This window comes from Aptenodytes patagonicus, chromosome 14 (genome assembly GCF_965638725.1).
Source record: "Aptenodytes patagonicus chromosome 14, bAptPat1.pri.cur, whole genome shotgun sequence".
NCBI lineage: Eukaryota > Metazoa > Chordata > Aves > Sphenisciformes > Spheniscidae > Aptenodytes > Aptenodytes patagonicus.
In genome coordinates, this window is record NC_134962.1 from 17863627 (window position 1) to 17882092 (window position 18466).

General features: G+C 53.9%; 1 protein-coding gene across 7 annotated transcripts in view; it reads left to right on the forward strand.

Moving 5' to 3' along the window:
* Window positions 1-18466, forward strand: part of DLGAP4 (DLG associated protein 4) — a 179938-nt gene that overhangs the window by 55738 nt on the left and 105734 nt on the right. The window contains exon 1 of one of the 7 annotated variants that reach the window (XM_076352239.1): window positions 18076-18216. The exons of the other annotated variants lie outside the window; for them this stretch is intronic. The gene's annotated coding sequence lies outside the window, so the exon portion shown is untranslated. Of the gene's footprint in view, window positions 1-18075; window positions 18217-18466 lie in introns of those variants that run through there. 7 annotated transcript variants of the gene reach the window in all.

Sequence of the window (18466 nt, forward strand, 5' to 3'; positions counted from 1 at the left end):
TGAGGTCTTTTTAGGTACAGTTTACCTGTTACCTTAAAGGGTTCCTGTGAGATCTTAATGAGAACAAAAAGGCTGCTGTTATTTCTAGTGCTGTAATGGGAGATCCAACTAGTAGGGAAAAAAGTTGGGGGTTTTCTACATTTTTTTTGTCTCAGACAGAGGAGTAAAATTTCACCTCTGAAAGAATGAACCTGCAAGACGCTGGGTCCCTGTGCTCCATGAAGGTGGTGGGGCCTCGGGACCTCCTGGGATGTGCTTAGCAGATTAAGTGGTGACCAGAGTAGAATAAAGGTTCACAGAACCCTGGTCTGACCTAAGGGGGACAGTGCTGTGACCCAGCAGGCTGCTCTCAAGGCCCTAGAAGTTCAGCTGTCTATTAAACAAAGCGGCTGCTTTGGAAGCCATTCACTCGCTTGCACTGAAGACGACATGTGAATATATCCTAGACATAATTCGGAGCAAAGAGGCAGGAAGAGCATCTCTCAGAGCACTTACCTCCTGGAGTGGCACTGAGCTACAGAATTTGTTTTCAAGTACTGCAGTGGCCTCCCCAGAAGCATAAATGGCATAAATGGCAGGTCAGGTCAGGACAGAGGTGAGATTGCAGGTTGCCACTTCATCCGGAGACCAATCTGCAAGGCTGTGTCCTGGGAGGGGGTGACAAGGCCCATTCTCTCCTAGAGCCGGAGGTGGCAGAGCGGTGGGGTGCAAGGTGTCCAGCCTGCATTTGAGCAGGGGGTCTCCATAGCCTCCCTTTCATTTCATCCAAGTCACCTGCAGCAGCCACCCCTGGAAGGGCCCTGGGTACCACGCTGTCCCCCGGGCTATCAAAGGTTTTCACAAATCTATCATTCTTCTTGGAAATCACACTCTTCCTCCTCCAGTGCTGGCAAAGCAGGGCTGGGAGAATGCTTCTGCTCCCCGCTGCACACGTGAGAGCAGCAGGAGCACCAGCAAACTCGGGGCCATGCAGGAAAAGCAGATTTTTAATGACTTGATGGGTCTTTGGTTCCAAATTTATATATATAAATATATATAGCATCATGAGTCATGATAGTGCTCTGGGAGCACAGGAGGATGGTGGAAATAGTGTCTGACCACTAGCTAATTTGAAGATCTCCCCCTGTGCCAGATGCCCACCAGTGCTGAGACACGGCTGACCTAATGGATCGCAGGGAGTTTTGGGAACTCGGCAGCTTCCAGGAGTCAGCCTACTCACGGCACTAATCAAACAGCAGCCTGAAAAAGCGCCCAGATGCCTAGTCCATGCCAGGCACTGAAGACCGCCCTGTTCCCTTTCATTGTAAAGCACCACATTAGTTTTAAGCTGCAGATACAGGAAATAGTATTTCTGAAATGACCAAGCATCTGTTCCCTCCATCTTTTCTCTGTAGAGCGAAATGTCCACCTTGCTGGGGGCTCACACAAGGGCCATGTCCCTCTTTCATCTCATGTTCACCCCTCTGCATTGTAGACTTTTGGCAAAACCGCAATGGATGTGGTAACCTTTATTGTAGGCACACCAGTTGATATTCCTCCTGCCCCAGTGGCTTGAAAGCCCAAATGACCTGCCCAGCCCAGGAGTGGCTGTACTCTTGCAGAGACAAACTACAGAGATGTTAAAGCAAGCAGGTGGGAGGAAGGCACACCAATCCGTGCTCCACTGGAAACACGCAGAGAAGTAGGACCTCTTAAGGAGAAGATGTCTGCAGGTGGCTGAATTTAAATTCCCAGGGACTAGGACAAGCAAACAGATCATGGGAGGCATGGTTTAGAGATGCGTCTTGTATACAGAAGCAAAGCCAATCGCAAAAATTGCGAACTGCAAAGTTGGCAATGCCAAATAAGCCAATTTCTGCCTTTAGTCAGACAGGTGTACAGCTGTAGTAAGGCTATAATGGAGGAGGCAGCCTCAGGCCCAAGCTTGGGTTGTTGCCCCTTTGCCTGCCAGATTGCAGTCCACATCTGACTGCTCTAGTGATCCCAAATACTACAACACCCCACACTGCAGGCAGGGAGCTTTGTAAGAAATGAGCAGTCGGTGCCTTTCTACGTGCCTCCCTGTGTCTCCTTGCCTCTGCCAGCAGCTGCAAAAGCTCTGTAGAGATTATCAACAGAACATTTCTTGCCATGAGGAGGGTTATTTTCACTCCTAATGGAGACCCAGCTGCAGCAGCCACGAGGCTCAGAGCTACCTGGCAGGGTGAAAGGCAGCATGTGGGTAGCCCTGGTGTGCTGGTGCCTCTGGGAGCGCCCAGTGAGGAGCAGAAGGCTACTTTGCTCCCATTCAAGAGCAAATCAGTAAAGTGGCCAAGCTCAGTTACTCACAAGCTATTGCCAGGCAATGCTCAGCATGCTTAGACAAACCAGATTGACGTGTTTGCTAGAGAACAATAACTTGCCCATATTGCCAGGTCTCTTTCTCTCACTTCTCAGTTAGTACTTATATTTTACAGTGCCCAAAAAGGAAGAATGAGCTCAAGTCTGTCAAGAAACTGCTGAAAAAAGAGGTCTTCTGAAGGTCATAGGTGATCGTTTCCTTTGCTGTTTACTAGTTGTGTATCTCCCCAAGAGCTTCCAGATGATGTTCTTGTCCTTCATTGTCCTTTGGGGTGAAATACTGCAAGAAAGCACAAGCTACAGTGGCTCCTTTCTCCTTATTAATCATTTCCCTTGCTGCAGCTGATGTATGCACAGCCCAGGGCAAAGGTTTAGTGGGCCATTTGCTGAAGGACCTATGGCCAGATAGATCTCTGGGTCTTGCTGACGTGATTGCTAGGTGGATTTGTGTAGGAGACCTGGGGAGGCAAAGTCCCTGGGAGAAATCACCTGGAATGAAATTCCTACCCATAGACAGCAAGACAAAAATAGTGCATTTTCTGAGTTGTTAAAGCAGGAGTTGATTAGCTGTGTAATATAACTCTATTTAGTAATCTACAACAATGGCACACACCATTTATTCTAACATGGCAGAGTATTTTCCTAATGGCAAAAACAATAAATACAGCACACACTGTCTGCACCAACTTCAGTGGGGTGCGCAGACTGCAGAGACGCTGTACCGTGACACCCAACACATCTCTGCGCCTGGCCTTCAGCCACCCAGAGGGCTGGGGACTGAGCGCATCTGGGACCTGGTGCCATGGGATGAGCTGGCTCCCAGAGACAACCGGCCTCTGCCCTGCTGCTAGCATAAGGCAAGGCTTGACAAATGGCTCTCGTAAGCGACGGCTTTCCGTGGCTCATCTCGGGGGGTTATTGCAAAGAGTCCAAGGCCAAGTGCCATTAGCTGGGGCTCTTAAGAAGAAGGTCAAGCCAGAGACTGAGCAAAGCTCCAGCATCTCTTACCGTTGAGGCCAAGCAGGAAGGATGGCCATGGTTGAACAGAGGAGGCGAATGGCATTCACAAGCTGGTCTGGGGATACCTGAGTGTCTTGCTAGCTGTAATTAGCATTACCAAATCTTGAACAGCAGCAGCTTCTGGAGATTGAGCCTTGTAGGGGCAGTTCCATGGCATTTTTTCACAAACAAGACAACACAGGGCTTCTGTGAGAGCCTCCAGGCTCGGCTGATTAATCTTCATTACTGGGTATTTATACCTGTTTGCCGTCTCCTCTTCACAGTTGCTTTGATTGTGTGAGCAATTAGCAGGTCTGGCACTACGAAAAGGTGTTGTGGCACGCACTGCAGGACAGGAGCAGGAGTTATTTTTAGGTCTGTAGAGTTGCTACTGTAGTACCCCTGTGCTGTACCACTACCCAAAGCAGCATCCTCCTCTCTGGCAGGATAAAGCTCTGCCAAACAGGGCGGAGGGCTGAGCCAGCGACCCCAGTACCACTGAGCCACTCCTTGCTTGCTAACACCTGTATCATGCCACACAGCTGGCACCCACTGCCACGCTCACTTCTCCTCACAGTGAAACTGGCAGGGAGGTTGACTCTTAATGGAACAACCAGGGGTACAATTTGGGTCAGCCAGGTAGGTCACTGGAAAAAGGCATGTTCATAGCCGAGGAGCAAGTCAGTTGGTTGGTCACCACCGTGAATGTGGAAAGACTACAGTTAAATCAGGGGTTTTTTTTCTTCCCATTTGTAAAAATAAATAGAGGTCTCTGAGCTCCCTGCTGCAAACTCTATGCAAATTTAGACCTTGTGCATCTGAGCTTGTGGTTCTGAATGTCAGCAGATGTCCCTGGAGCGGCTCCTGGTATAGGATCAGAGGTTTGCAAGCCTTCGGCACCTCTCGCCCCTGGAGCTGCAGAGTGCATCTCGATCTGGTCCGAGCACATCTCAAGAAGGTGACTCTGAACATGCTTTGATCCGTGGAGCTGGCAGGAACAATGTGGCATCCTGGGGATGGCTCAGCAGACAGGACCCTCAAGCATGAAGTTGGATACAGTCCCAAATGCAGCCAAGCAGTGAGCTGGAGCTGACAGCTGTCTTGCAGGGACTGGGGAGCCTCAGTGAAGGAGCCCCTCAGCCATCCGGGGAACTGTCGTCATCCCTGTTGCTTCAGGAGACTCCCAGAGCAGCTTTCTCACACTGTGGGAATGTGCCCTGGCCTCTCTTCTGGCTGCTACGTGGGATGTGGCGTGCTATGTTCTGCCTCCAGGGGAGTCCTGACTTGAGCTGGCTTTGCCCTGAGTGCTGAGACTCGGGGATAAAAAACCAAACCAGCTGGAGAGCACTGGAGACCAAGGGCAGCAGTCCCTGTAGGCATGGTGCAAAGCCTTTCCCACTTCCACCAGCTAGTTGTGGCACAGAGGAGCCCAGCTGGGAGCTGGCCCTGCCCCATCCTGCCAATGGTGTGGGCTCCCTTTGCCCAGCCAGGGGATCGAGCTGGGGGAGATACAGATCACAACCAATATTTATTAGAACACCTATTATTAATAAAGTTCTTATTATTAGTAGAATCAAGCTGTTAGTAACAGAGCAGTGTCACTAACTCACACACCTGCAGTTCCCTGGCTGGAGCCCCAGCAGGCAGGCTGGCTCTGGAGGGTCATGGTGATGCACCAATGGCTTTTAGGCTCAGAAAGTCCTTCAGGGGTCCCTGCTTTCATCAGATGTATACATAACCTGTACTCTTGGTCTGCAGCAGCACACACACCAGAGCCCAGGGCAGGCACGTCTTGCCAGCCTCCCAGCACACACACTTGGAGGGAAAGGCTGGTCCACGATCCTGCAGAGCCAGAAGCCCTGCCAGCCTCCACGCTGTGCCTGCTCCTCTAACAAGATTGATGGGGCAGCTAAAAGCATTTGTAGCTGCCTCGTAGAAAGCAAACGAGTGTGTCATTGTCTTCTGCGGCTTTCACAGTACCGGAGGACCTGACCTTCCAGCAGTCCCTGCTACAACTCACACAACATGGACTTAATTCCTCTTCCCTACATAGGCCCTTGTGTTGCTGCTGCCATGAGTTAGTGGAGTGCTACAGTCCCAGGTAATACTCCGTACAAGGTATGATGTGACTCACAAAGTGACCTTGATTCAGGGAGCATGTCGTGCGTGCCATCTTCAGGTCTACGGACTGTCCCCTTCCAGGTTGCTGAAATCTCCACTTCACTGTGCTATTGCACTGCATTCCCATGCTGCTCCCAGAGGATTTGAACCCACCCCAAACTTTTGGGCCACGTTCTGCCAAATCCAAAGTAAAAGTCTTTGAGCATGCAAGCAAGCACGCTGCTGAGTTGGAGAGGGGAAAATGAGGCAAATGGTGGGAGCAGTAGTGTTTGCAGAGCATGCCGGCACTGCTGCAGGGCAGCCTGCGCCACAGCCAGCCTTGCGCTCCAGCAGGCAAAGGAGCAGCTCTGTCGCAGGAAGGACACAGCGGGTAGGAAGCAGAGGTGAAGCAGCAAACATGCCTCTTTGGAAGCAGGTCTCCAGGAGTCAGGAGCAGGCCTAGCAGTTCATCTCCCCCACAGTCAACCCAGCTGCATCACGGAGTCAGACTGTCCTGAAGGACATCTGTCATGGTATCTGGAAGGTCTTGCTGTTGTTTACATACTTAGCCTTGCACCTCCTAACCCAGGTCCCAAGTGTAAGGTGTCTAGGAAAACCATGTACTTCTGTGAGCCTGACAGCTCAATTTTCTAAGGCTGAAGGTCAAAGAACAGCTCCAGCTTCCAGGAGGTTGGAGACATCATGATAAAGTAGCCAGAGGTGAGCAGAAATGGTCAGGACAACATGTGAAGAAGGCAAAGGACAACTGGGTATTAAACATCTTGAAACCCTTGTTTCTGGTCTACAAAAGGCAGGCCCAACAGAGCCCCACGTGGAGCTCAGCACGGCTGATTTTAATCCATCACGCGCAGTGATGCAGCAAACCAGAGGTTATGAGGAGAGGGTGATCTCAGGACCAGCTAAGTGGGACTTTGAAAGAAATCATCAACTCTGAAAATTCACGCTGGTAGCCAAACCCCCAGTGGATCAAACCCACAGCCTCTGGAGGGTATTGGATCTGAGGTGGCTAGAGGGGCTTTTCCCATTTTTTTGGTCCATCCATGCCATGCTAAGGTGGTACAGCGAGTATTACCACCCAGGAGGATGGCAATACAGCGGTGATTGGGTCAGGATTAGGATTCCCGCAATCTGTGGTGGCGCAACACCAGTAGTGATGTTCATCGCACTAACATTAACGCTGAGCTGATGGTACGGCGTGCAGCTGATGATCCCAGTGTGAGGGGCCAGGCTGAGCACTGCTCCAAGGGAGCAGGGGTGCAGGATCAGTGCAATGCTCCAGCAATATTGTGAGCACGGGGGGATAACATCCCCTGCACTGTCTTGATGGCAGGCCCTGCAAAGCCAAAAGAATGGACTGGCAGCACCGGGACAAGGGTCCCAGCCCTTGCAGGGTGGAGGGAGGGGAGGGACCAGGGCTCACAGCTGCAGGGCTGCGACACAGCGGGGTGCCAGCAAGCTGCACATGCTCTCTCATCGCATCTGTGCGTTCATGAATGATTGCTGAGAGGGACTGAATGAAGGCTGCGTGGTCCACAGAGCTCTGCCCTTCTTCTCTCCCTTACCAAGCAGGCAGAAGACACGCTGTGCCACACACATCGCAGGCCTCTGAGCCACTAAGTCCCTCCTCCCCTGCACAACCCCCCCAAGCGGTAGATTAAATGATGGTGGAGGGAAGAAATACCACTTCATCCAGGCAATGCATCTCAGCCAGAGATCTGTCATCTAGGGCCTGACTTTCCTCCTGACTTGCAAGCTGGCCACCCCGGTCTGGAGAGCTGCTGGGAGCTTTCCCCCGGCTGCGTTAGCCCAGCCTGAGCATCAGACTCCTGTCTGCACTGCTTTTTGCAGCAGTCGGGCACTTTAACAGCAAACCAGTAACATTTGCTGCCAGAAAAGTATTTTCTACAGGAAGAGGCTTTTTTAAGCAAGTTAAGAGTGAGGGGTTATTTAGCACTGGCAATGCCATAAACTTGCTCTGTGCGTTTCTGTACGAAAATTGCACAGACAACACCAGGAGGCTGCATGGTGCTCGGTCTGTGGCTTTCCATCTTCCCCAGCCTTGCCATGCCAGCTGGCCTGCTCCCATCCCGCTCCTCCTCCCAATTACCCAGCAGACCAAGGGATCCCATGTTGTAAAGGTAGAAGCAGGCTCTGCTGCCATCCCCTCATGCTGCCTATACTCTTTGGGATGCTGCTCCCTCATTTCTCAAATGAGGCCAAGGGATCACCTGCATCGCTCACCTACCAGCTAGCCAGGTAGGTTCTGCTGCCGGCAGGGTGGAGCCCACCCCATGCCACGACAGCGGTGGGACCCCAGGAGCAGAACAAGCCCTAGTCTTTCTCCACATGGCCTGTGCCAGCTGCTCTGTTCAGATTGGGCTTAGTCAGACTGCCATGAATGGCCAGGGACACCCTGACCTGGGCCACGTCCCCAGCCCTGGTGGGGAGAAGGGGATGGGTGGTGTGAGGCTGGCTGGGTACCGGAATGAGGGCCATCGCTGGTGCTGGGGAGGACATTATGCCCCCCCCCCCCCAGCCAGGCTCCATGGCTCACCCACAAAACTAACCTGGAGGTGCCAGACTTTGTTTGCAGGGAAGCGAAATGCCCTGCATGGTCCATGCTGCCTGTGCTGGAGAGCCTGGCGGCAGAGCTGGGGGCTGATGGAGGGACTGGGGCTAATCTTTGGGACAGGGATAATGGCAGTGCTGGGGATGATGGCAGGGCTAGACCAGTGACAGGGACAAGGCTGATGGCAATGACCGCAGAGAACCTCTTTCCTGGGTCCATGTGCCCTTCTGGGGGAATAAGGGACCCTGCGAGTGCCAGCAATTGCAGCTTCGCAAAGGGGCACAACGCCAGTGCTGCGCCAGGTCACTGGAGAGATGGTGGGGAGTGTGCGTGCTGCTTTGATGAAGACAAATAAGCACATTTATGTCAGCTTCAGAAAAGTAACACCTGCACGGGACCTTAATGAAAAGCCAGGTACCTGGTAATATAATTACCGTCTGGATTGTCAACAGCAAATTAAACCCTGTTTAGGCTGGATGCTGCCTTTCCTCTGGGGTTATTTTCCACAGGTAGGAAATCAACAGAGCACTTGGGGCTCAGGGCTTTGTTGTTATCTGGGGGGCGTTTACTCTCATGGACCCAAATTTCTCCTGTCCCTGGAGCATTCAGCCTCCTGCCTCTTCTGATGCGGCAGAGGCACAACAGGCAGCTTCACCCTCAATGCCCTGTCCTGCAGAGAGATGCCACTGCAGGGGCAGTCATGCTTCTATCTTCGAGGGGCCAGATTTGCAGATTCAAACCCGGCTCCCAGTCTGGGCAATTGATCAACTGCAGGAGAGGCCTCAAGGCACGTCCCGAGGGATGCTGAGCGCCTTCAGCTCGCCCTGAAGGCAGAGGCTTGGTAGGCACCAGATCTCAGAATCTGGTTACGCAGAGGGTGGTTATGCAGAGTGACTGGTCTGCTGCCTCACTGCTGCACCCTGCAGAGAGACCTCAAAGCATAGGCAGGTTTAATGTACTTATTGGGGTTCCAGTAGCTCCTGGGTCATGGTGACACCAAGCCTAGAGTGAGCTAAGTTCACCTGGGTCCCAGCTTGCTAAGTTAAAGCTGGTGTCTCTCTGGAGTAGAGAGGAGCCTGAGCAGGGACCATACAGGCTCCCAGCCAGTGCTGAGCACCATGGCAGGACCACGCCAGCCTTTTGGAGCTGAGCTCGCAGAGGGATGCAATGTTCTCTGTCCAGGAAGGGTGCTCATGGGCTTCCACTGGGCTCAACCTCCGTGGCCCTGTCACTTCACTGTCTCCACTTCCAACATCAGCATCTTCAAAAAACCTTTCAGCTGATGGGGAAACTCAGTTGCCTCCAGCGGAGGCCCTCAAAGCTGGGAGGGACTTGCTGCGGCTGCGCTGCCGCTGCCCGGGGAGACGGGAGGAGGTGAGTGGGTGGTGAGCAACAGTGCATCTTTGCCCCTTGCACTCTTCCACACTCCTTCTTGTGCTTCTGACTCCCTTTTTGGCCATGCATGACATTAACAGCTGTTCTTAGATAATCACAGATGGACAGGAAGCCGAGGCAGCTGACAGCACAAACATCCCGTCTCTGCCCAGCACTTTTCCTTCCCCTGCCTTGTTCTGCTCTCCGTCCCTCTCTGAGGTGGAGGAGACCAGGGAGCTCTGATGAGCATGTGGTCTCCCTGCCAAAAAGCTATTTTATCCTCTTGGTGGCAAAAAAATGCTTCCAAACATGCCTTCCAATGGGTCAAGCAATGTTTTTAGAGTGGGATGCAGTCATGGGGTGAACAAGGGGGGCATGGCATGGTCTGTCCCATGTCCTGGAGATAGAGCGCGCATGTCTCCAAGCAGTATGAGTGGGGTGGCTCTGGTGCTCGCTTATCATGCAGAATGTGTTTGTTCTGTGTGTTTTTGCTGATCAATCTCTGCTGACCACGTTTCCCCAGAGGAGCTATGTTAATAAGTGCCACAGTCAAAATAAGTGCCTTTGCCTGCATCTCCCACCAACCTTAGTCCCCAAGTGCAGTGTGAGAATTTTTGGTGGGAGCCCAGGCTACAGCAGGTCTGGAAAGAGCAAATCATCGTGTCCAGGTGTCCCTTCTGAAGGGCCCAGAAGCACTCTGAGTTCTGTGGATCAAAAGGGCTCTTGGGGAAAAGCCAGTCGGGACTGCTGCTGCAGGGTGGGTGAGGGCTGAAGCAATCACCTGCAATGTGCAACGGCCTTTCCCGTTCGCTCTTGCTTCATACTCGGGCAAAGGCCCCTCTCCCGACCCTCTGAGTGTGAGTGCTGGCTGGCTGGCCAGCTCCAGCCCAGGGCAACCTGCTCCGCAGCAAACTCAGGTGGGCACTGTCCATCCGTGAGCCCTGCACCGGGGCACAGTGCCGGCAGCATGACCTCCTTGTCTCGTCGTAGCGTCTGCAGGAGAAGCGCTCTGGCTTCTCGTGCCATACACACAAACAGCTGTTCGGAGGTTGGCTGTAAATCGTCCTCTCTGAGCAGTTGGCAGATGCAAGCCGGCAGGCACAGACGGCCAGGACCCTACCGAATGGCTGAGGCATACAGATCAGTGCAGAGCAATGCTGCCAGCTTCCATCCTCCCAGCCCCTCCAGCCACCAGCAGGGCACTGACCCTGGGACAGAGCAGCCCCACAGGCTGGATGAGGGGCCGGACTTGGGTGTGGGGCCATGAATTTGCTCTCCCAAGTCTATCGCATGCTTCTCGCAGAATCTTGAATGAGCCACTTACTGCTAAACCTGTGTAAAGCAAGGATGGAGCATCCCTGCCCCATGGAAGAGCTGAGAAAGAAAAATCCTCAATACTCGAATGTGGTAGGATGGCCATGTCAGCTCCTACACGGACAACGCTATGTGCAGAGGTGCAAGTGGAAGATGGTTGGAAGCCATTTTAGGCTGGTGCTCCATGGCATCCTGATGTTGTCTTGCCTCTGGAATTGTTTCTGACAATAAGCCAGCTCATCCTGCCTGGCAGTACATTACACTTACCAGCCAGCAGCACAAGATGCCCTGATGATAAATAGTTTCAGAGACAGGACTAGGTAGGGCTCAATATATTATCATCTTACTATTAACAGAACTTCAGGTGCCAAAAAGCAGCTTTCCTGGCACGCTTTCAGGGCTGTTATGCCAGACATGCATCCCAGCTGCAACTTTGACAATGATGCTCTTGAGCTGTACTTATTCAGGTGCAGCATGCAAACAAACCACAGAGCAACCAAGCAATTAATAAGATTCTCAGCCTGTCCTGTCCCAGATGTTATTTCTAAGCATGTCCTTGGCCAGGACTGTTCAGGGTAGTTCAATCCTGTGGACTGAAGGTCCCAGGGATCTGGTCGAGATAAGGAACTGCTCCCTACCACTGTTGCCAGGTCCTGCCAGCAGCAAGGCTGAGACAGGTCCTCGCTGGGCACACACCCTGCAGGCACAGCTGAACACAGGCAGACCAGTGCTGGCAGGAGGGCAGTGCCTGTATGGGGAATATAGGTAGCATGAACAGCCCCATCCTACTCCTGAGGCTCACAGCTCAGGGAAAAAACCCTTCATGAGTCTCCTCGGTATCCACCTCCCAGACCCTCAGTCACTCCGGGATCTGACTCCAGCACTGACTGTTGCACTCACCGGCTAGTCTGGCTTGAAGTTCTTTAGTGGATCTGGATCACACGCACACACGAGGATGCACCACACAGGAAAATAAGAAGGCAGGACAGACTGCATGCTTGTTCCTCCCTGTTCTACCTGGATCCCTCCGTTTCCCCACCTTTGACCCTTCTCCAAACCATCCTATAACAATTATTGTGCAATCCCTAAACTTCCCCCAGGAGCCCCCCAGGAAGCCCTGGGCACTTTGTGTGGCAGCCTGGTTAGCGTGCACACCTTTCTGGAGAGTTTCTGCTGCTGAATCCCCATGGGAGGGTTGCCACAGCGGCAAAGGTGTGATTGCTCAGCCATGATGGTTTAGGGGTGTCTGAGGGTTAGCTGAGGTTGGCACTGCCTCATTTCCTCTGGTCACTCTCTGTTTATTTGCATCGTCCTTACACAGCCGTCCTTGAAGGACAGGCACAGGGACATAGCAGGGAAAGTGCGAAAGAAGGATGTTCATCACAGCTTTAGGTGAGCGTAACTCTCATTTGAGGTGTTGTGCTTCTGTACAGCGTAAATATGTGTGAACACACAAGCACCATAGCAGCCCTGTCTTTGAAGGTTATTTGTGACCCGTCCTGACCCCTTAGCAAAGAGTCTGTTGTCAAATAACAGCACAAGATAAATTGGTGTCTGTGAATGCCCGGGCTGAGACCACCACGCTCATTACATGGGAATGCAATTTGGAATGACACGGCAGCCTTGGGAGCATCCCTGCTAAACTCCCATCTGAGCACAGGAACAAGTACCTACAGCACCGTGTTTCTCCTCGCTAGACGCAGCACAAATGATCACACTAGCCCCTAATGAGCCTGGGGCCCCACTGTGTGAGCCAGACACAAATTCATATTTAGAGACTTTTCCAGTCCCAAATGGCTTATGAGCTATCCTGGTAAGACAGACAGAGGAAATATCATAAGCATTGCTTTACAGATGGGGAACTGAGGCACCAAAAGGTTTAAGTGACTTAACAGGGATTCAGAGAGGAGGATATCTGGAGCCCAAGCATGGAGGCATTCCTGGAAGAAGGCCTGACCTTCCAGCATCCACCTCATCAGAAATACCAGGTGGCACAAAACAAGAGGTATCAGCACCTATGGATGAGCATTCATGCTCCGGCGTGCCCCCAGCACCTCCTCACTCCATCAGGCTGGTGGGATGCAGGCAGCCCCTGGGGACAGTGCCCTGGCAGAAACCTGTGCCCCCTCCTGCTCCACTCCAGTGGGGAGGGGATGTCCCCTCCTCTGGGCAGGGTGCACAGAGGCCACACAGACCGGCACACAGGATACCAGCGATGCTGGCGCAAGGCTGATGCCAAGCTTAGAAAAGTAGTTAATGTACTGACATGAGTGAGGGTCACGAAAGCAGCCCACATCACCACATGCAAGCATCTGGAGCCCGTTGGCATGTGCAAGGAGAGCTCTGGAGATGGAGAGGGAGTTAGAAGATCCCAGGGAGCTCTTCCTTCAGGGGCTGTGCAGTCCTGTTTGTCCCCAGCTTGCCGCTGTCGCCTGAGCACTCCTGGGGTCTTCTTAACGGATTTGTCTCCCTCTTTTTTGGTCCTCCTTCTCTTGGGTACTTTCGGTGGCTCTGGCTTGTTGTGTCACAGCCTGGGGAATTGTGTCAGCACCTGCCCTGTGCATGCACCTGCACGTGTGTATGTGTGTGTCAACACGTGTGTGCATGCATGTGCATGCTTGGAAGGGGAGAGGCAATCCCGTAACCTAGCATAATATCTTACCAGCACTGCTCTTGAGAGTGACTGGGCTTTGGAAGAGGCCATGGGGAGTGTGGGCATGAGTGTCTGTGTGGGCAGGAGTGTCTGGGGTGCATACAAGGCAGGTGAGCTGAAGGAGGGGTGCCGATGGCAAGTGCTACCCATGCTCTCAGCTGGCTGGGGAGAAAGTCAGTGCTCCCAGGCAGGAGCTGTGCACCACCAGTAGGACCCATCCCTGTGGATGTTCAGGTCAGGGCTGACCCACCTAACTTGCCCGTGGCTCCCTCCATCTTCAGTAGTGAGAGGCACACCTGGAAAGAGTATGGGGGCCCCGAGCCCCCCCTGTGCACCTAGGAGCCTGTGTACCCCAGGGATCTGTCACGCAGGCACCCTTGTTAGCCCTGGCTTCCTCCATCCTCACTGACACAGATCAGCCCATGGCCCCAGGTTTCCTGTGCTCTGTAAGACTTCAGGAGGAGGTCTGCAGAGAGGTACTGAAGTGATTCTAGAAACACGTCGTGTTTCCATACATGGGAGACCAGGACAATCAATGTTGGATGCTCAGATGTCACGTTTGGCTTTCTAGAAAGCCAGAGATTTAACATTTTGAAAACACCACACGCTGAGATTTATTTGCTTCTTTCTGATTTTTCAAGCTATTTGGCATGCCGTCGTATCACTGCAATCAGAAGGCCAGAGCTTTGCTACTTAAAATACAGGAAAGCAAGCTGGGTTTTCACGTAAGCCCATGGCTCCTGGAGCTGCAGTGCATGAAGCCCACACCAAATACTGTGAGCTGAGAAGTTCACATGAGTTGGGCAGGTGCTGTGTGTGTTTGTGGATTAATAAATTGGCTGCTGAACTCTGAGCCGGGGGAAAAGCTTTGGAAATTTCCTGCAGAAGTGCAAAGTGGCACTGCAGCGTGTGCAGCCTTGGCTGGCCGAGAGGCTCCTGGCTTCGGTTGGCGGGGGGCGAGGCTATGCAGCCCACGGAGACCCAGAGGGGCTCCTGCAGGCTCAGGTGCAAATTGCTGTGCGGCAAAACAGCCCCACGCCTGCTTCACACCCTCCCCAGATGGGGTGGGAGCCTGGCCAGGCTGAATTGGCCTCAAGGCCCTACAGCTCAGGGATGTGGGCCAGTTACCCCATCACCCCCAGCGGCAGCAGCAGGCTTGGCTTTGCAAACCCATATTTGCAAGGAAAAAAGGTATTTGCTGCTGGTTTTTTTCTTTTCTTTTTTCTGAAGGAAAGATGTAAGGTGCTTTAGCGATAGTGGTGGAAGGAGGACTTGAGGAATTGTTTATGAGAGCAGGTGTGCAGCAGTGTAAATTGTAGCTGTGAATCCCGGTTCTGCAGGCAGTGTTGGGGGGGATTTGAGACACATCTGCTATAAATTTTGGATAAAAGGGCTTTGGTGGTTTATAATCTCCTCCTGCGAGGAGTTCGTGTCTCAGGTTTGTCTTGGCGAGTGTGCGTTGTCCCTGCTCTGTCTGCAGGAAGCCCAGGACTGCTTCTGATAATCCCTTTCCATCTTGTTCTCTGTGTTTCTTCGGGACCGAGCATTTGTCTCTGTGGCTCTCCATTAATACATACATACAGTGTGCTTTTGAAGCTATTCTGTGGTTTGGTTGAGGGCCTCACTTAATACCTGGCTGATCTCCTGGCTCAGAGAGATCATTGTCAGGTTTGTAGGCATGCAGTTCATGCTAGCCTCGTGCTCAGGAGCAGATGTCCTGCATCCAAGGAATGGGATGTCAGAAGTGCCCTGCAGTGGCGTAAAATCTGAGCCCCCAGACACCAGGGGCAGATTTGCCTGAGTGGAAGAGATGGCTCCGCAATGAGCTCCTGAGGCCTTGATGCCCTGGGGGCTAGGGATGGGTGCAGGATGCTTAAAGCCAGATGTAGCAAAGCCCTGCGTAGCAGCACTGCCAGGGAGCCCTTCTGCCCCGACCCCGAGAGGATGAACCTGAGCCACAGTCCAGCATTCACAAGAGTCACTCTGCTGAGACTATGCCCAAGCACCCAAAGAGGGATCACCTCACCAAACTGCTGAGACAGGCTGGGTATGAGGAGTTACGTATATTCTCTGTGATTTACACAGCGACAGTCTCCTTGCTCTGGGCTGCAGTGGGGAGCTGTTCCCGGGACTGCAGTCACCAGTGCTGCAGGGTTTGGAGAGGGGCTGCCCCGTAAGGAGCTGCGTGCATGGCAGGACAGTCGCAGTCCCTCCTGCATCCCACGCCCCTCTTCTCCGAGCTTTGCCTCAGCCAGGTCTCCTTCGCCCAGTGGTGAAGGGAAGTCCTTGTGAACTGCTTTCAGGTCACTGGGTCCCTGCCACAGCCGTGGTGTCAGCCTGCCCCTGGCTCCTGGCAGGCTGCTGTTCCTACTGACTTGTTGGCTGTTGCAGGGTGTTAACCCCTGGGGAGCTGGTATGGGGTGATGTGATGTTTATGCAGGGAGTCAGCTGGTGGTACTGCGCTGGCCCTGTTCACAGATGTCTGCGGGGCACACAAGCCCAGCACAGCTGCCCGCCCGTCCTGTCCAGTTTCATGTCTCAGAAACAAGGAAATAAATGACCCAAAATTAGATTTTTAAAGCTGAAGGACAACCATGTCAGATGTGGTCCTTTTTGAGGCATTTGTGACATCTGCAGCCTGGAGTGACAGCTTTCCCATGGGAGCTGCTCCAGCTGTACCTGGTGGGTGGCTGTACCCTGATTTCCAAACCAGAGCAGTGTGCCAGGCTGACTGCCAGCAGGCTGGGGCCACTCGGGCATCCCACAGCTGGAGAACGTGGGGCTGCTGTGCCAGCGCTGGGGACTGGTGCCCGTCCCAGGGTGTGGTGTTCCCAAAGCATGAAGGCGTCCACAGTCTGCAGAGGTCTGCTGGTATCCCCTCTCCAGGTTGCTCTCCTGGTGTAGGTAGCACTCAGATCCTTTACGGTTGCAGAACCCTGGGCTTTCCTCAGCCTCCCGAATTTGCTCTCGTCTCTGCTCCACCATGAACTGCAGACACGCACGGCTCTCCAGGGTCTGCTGGGGAGCCAACAAAGGGGCTCACAAACCCAGTGTTGGTGGACCCCACAACTGTATGTTAGGCTCAGCATTCTGGTAGACTTGTTTTTTCCTGTTTCTTGCCATACAACAGACTGAAGCAGAGTTTTCTGGCTTCCTGGGGCAACAGTTGAATTACTCAACCAGACAGGGGCAGTGAGAGAGCTGGGAAGTTGGACACTGATTTGCAGCCCTGCAAAGCATGTCTGGGCATGCTGCTGGGCCTCAGTTTCCCCCTCTGTGAAGAGAGGATGGTTGTTCTTAGCTGTTTGCATGAGGCATTGCTGCCAGCCAGGCACCCAGGGCAGCATACTGAGCCGAGGAGGTTAAATGGGTGACTAGCCACCCAAAGTCCTTGATGGAGACCTCTGAACCACAGACCATGCTGGGAAAGGCACTCATTTTCCTGTGTCCTCTTCCAGATGGGACACAGCTGGTGTGAGAGCGGAGGGGAGTGCCAGTGCTGGTCCTGCTGCAGAGACCCCCTCCCAGGGCTGTGCCTTGCACTGGGGGATGGAGGGAGGTTGCAGTAGGCCCATGCATCTGGCTGGCGGCTGGGGACCGTGGCTGCAGCACGCCCTGTTCACCATTGGAGATGTGTGTGCTTCGTATTAGGAAATGGCAAGAATGGGATCAAGCTGCTAAAAAGTGACCTGTTAGAGAGAAAGGAAAGCCCACAGCTCCCTCGAAAGGGCCTTGGATGCCTGGAACCTGTTTTTTTGCAGTCAGTGTTAGATGTCCTTTCCACTTGGATTTTTCTTCAGAAACAGTCAGGATTTCAGGTTTCATCAGACTCTGCTTTGGCGAGGAACTTCTTGGGCTGCCAGAAGATTAGGGGCACAGCGTTTATCACCTGGCAGCTAGCTGCCTGTGGAAAGGGCTGTCCTGCCACCCCTGCTCATTTTTATCCTTCTCTTTCCCCTCTTAGTATCCACTGGGGCACTCCGGTGCTGCACCAGACCAGAGAGTTAAGATCTAACCTCATGGGGAAAAAACAAGCACTTTCTGGTAATCTGGGTCCCAAACCAGCTCCCTGGGGGATCAAGCAGGATCAGGTTTTCTTCTCTCTCCTTGGGCTCCTCCCATTACTTGTATTGGGGGTTTTCCCAGGGCCGTCCAACAAGGGCAAAGCAACAGGACAGCCCATCTCCAAGAGAGCAGCAGTGCAACCCAGAAGTGGGACCTGGTCAGAGCAAAGGAGTGTGCTTTCCCGGAGAGGGGCTGAGCAGCAGCTCTAGCATCACTGAGTTCAGACAGAGGTTTGGCAGGATGGCGGACACCTGCCTTTGCAAAACACAGCCGTACAAGGCTGCTGTGAGACCTGGTCTGGTTTTGGCAAGGAAGGTGTCACGCAGCTGCGTGTGTGACCATTGCCGAGTTGGCCGTAGTGTTTTCCTGACCTCCAGGGGACGATGCTACAGGGGGGTGGCGAGCCCTGGGCATCGCGCCTGCCCTGCGGCAGGTCGCTCCCATCTCCATCTCCCTCTGGGTGTTGCCAGCGTGTGTTTGCACGCTCCGCGCGGGGCGGCACTCACTGCCGCCAGCTCCTGCCAGACCGGCCGGTGCTGCCGCGCTCGCCTGATGCCTGTGAGCCGGCTGCTGCCGGGGCAGCACGGGGGCGGCTGCCAGCCCTGTCCCCGCTGCCGCCGGCCGGCGGGGCTGGGCGGGATGCCCGCTGCGGGGATCCAGCGGATCCAGCGCCTCATCTCCTGGCAACGGCCCTTCCGTAGCAACCGCCGAGCCGCCGAGGGGAGCAGGAGGGCTGCGGCCAGGGAGGAGGAAGAGCAGGAGGCCTTGGCGGACCCCCCAGGTACGTGTGGCTCTGGCCGGGCAGTGTCTGTTGCCGGATGCTGGACGGGTCCGCCGGCATCCTCCGTCTGGCCCCAAGGGCGCTGGGGCAGCATGGGGCCAAGAGCGGCCGCTGGGCTGGGTGGCAGCTCGCCCCGTGGGTGCATGGGGCGGCCGGGAGTGGGGAGCGGCGTGTGCGGGGGCTGCTGGCTCCCGGCCATCACTCGGGCAGCAGAGGGCAGGTAGTGGGGCCAGCAGGGGCTCCAGCTTGT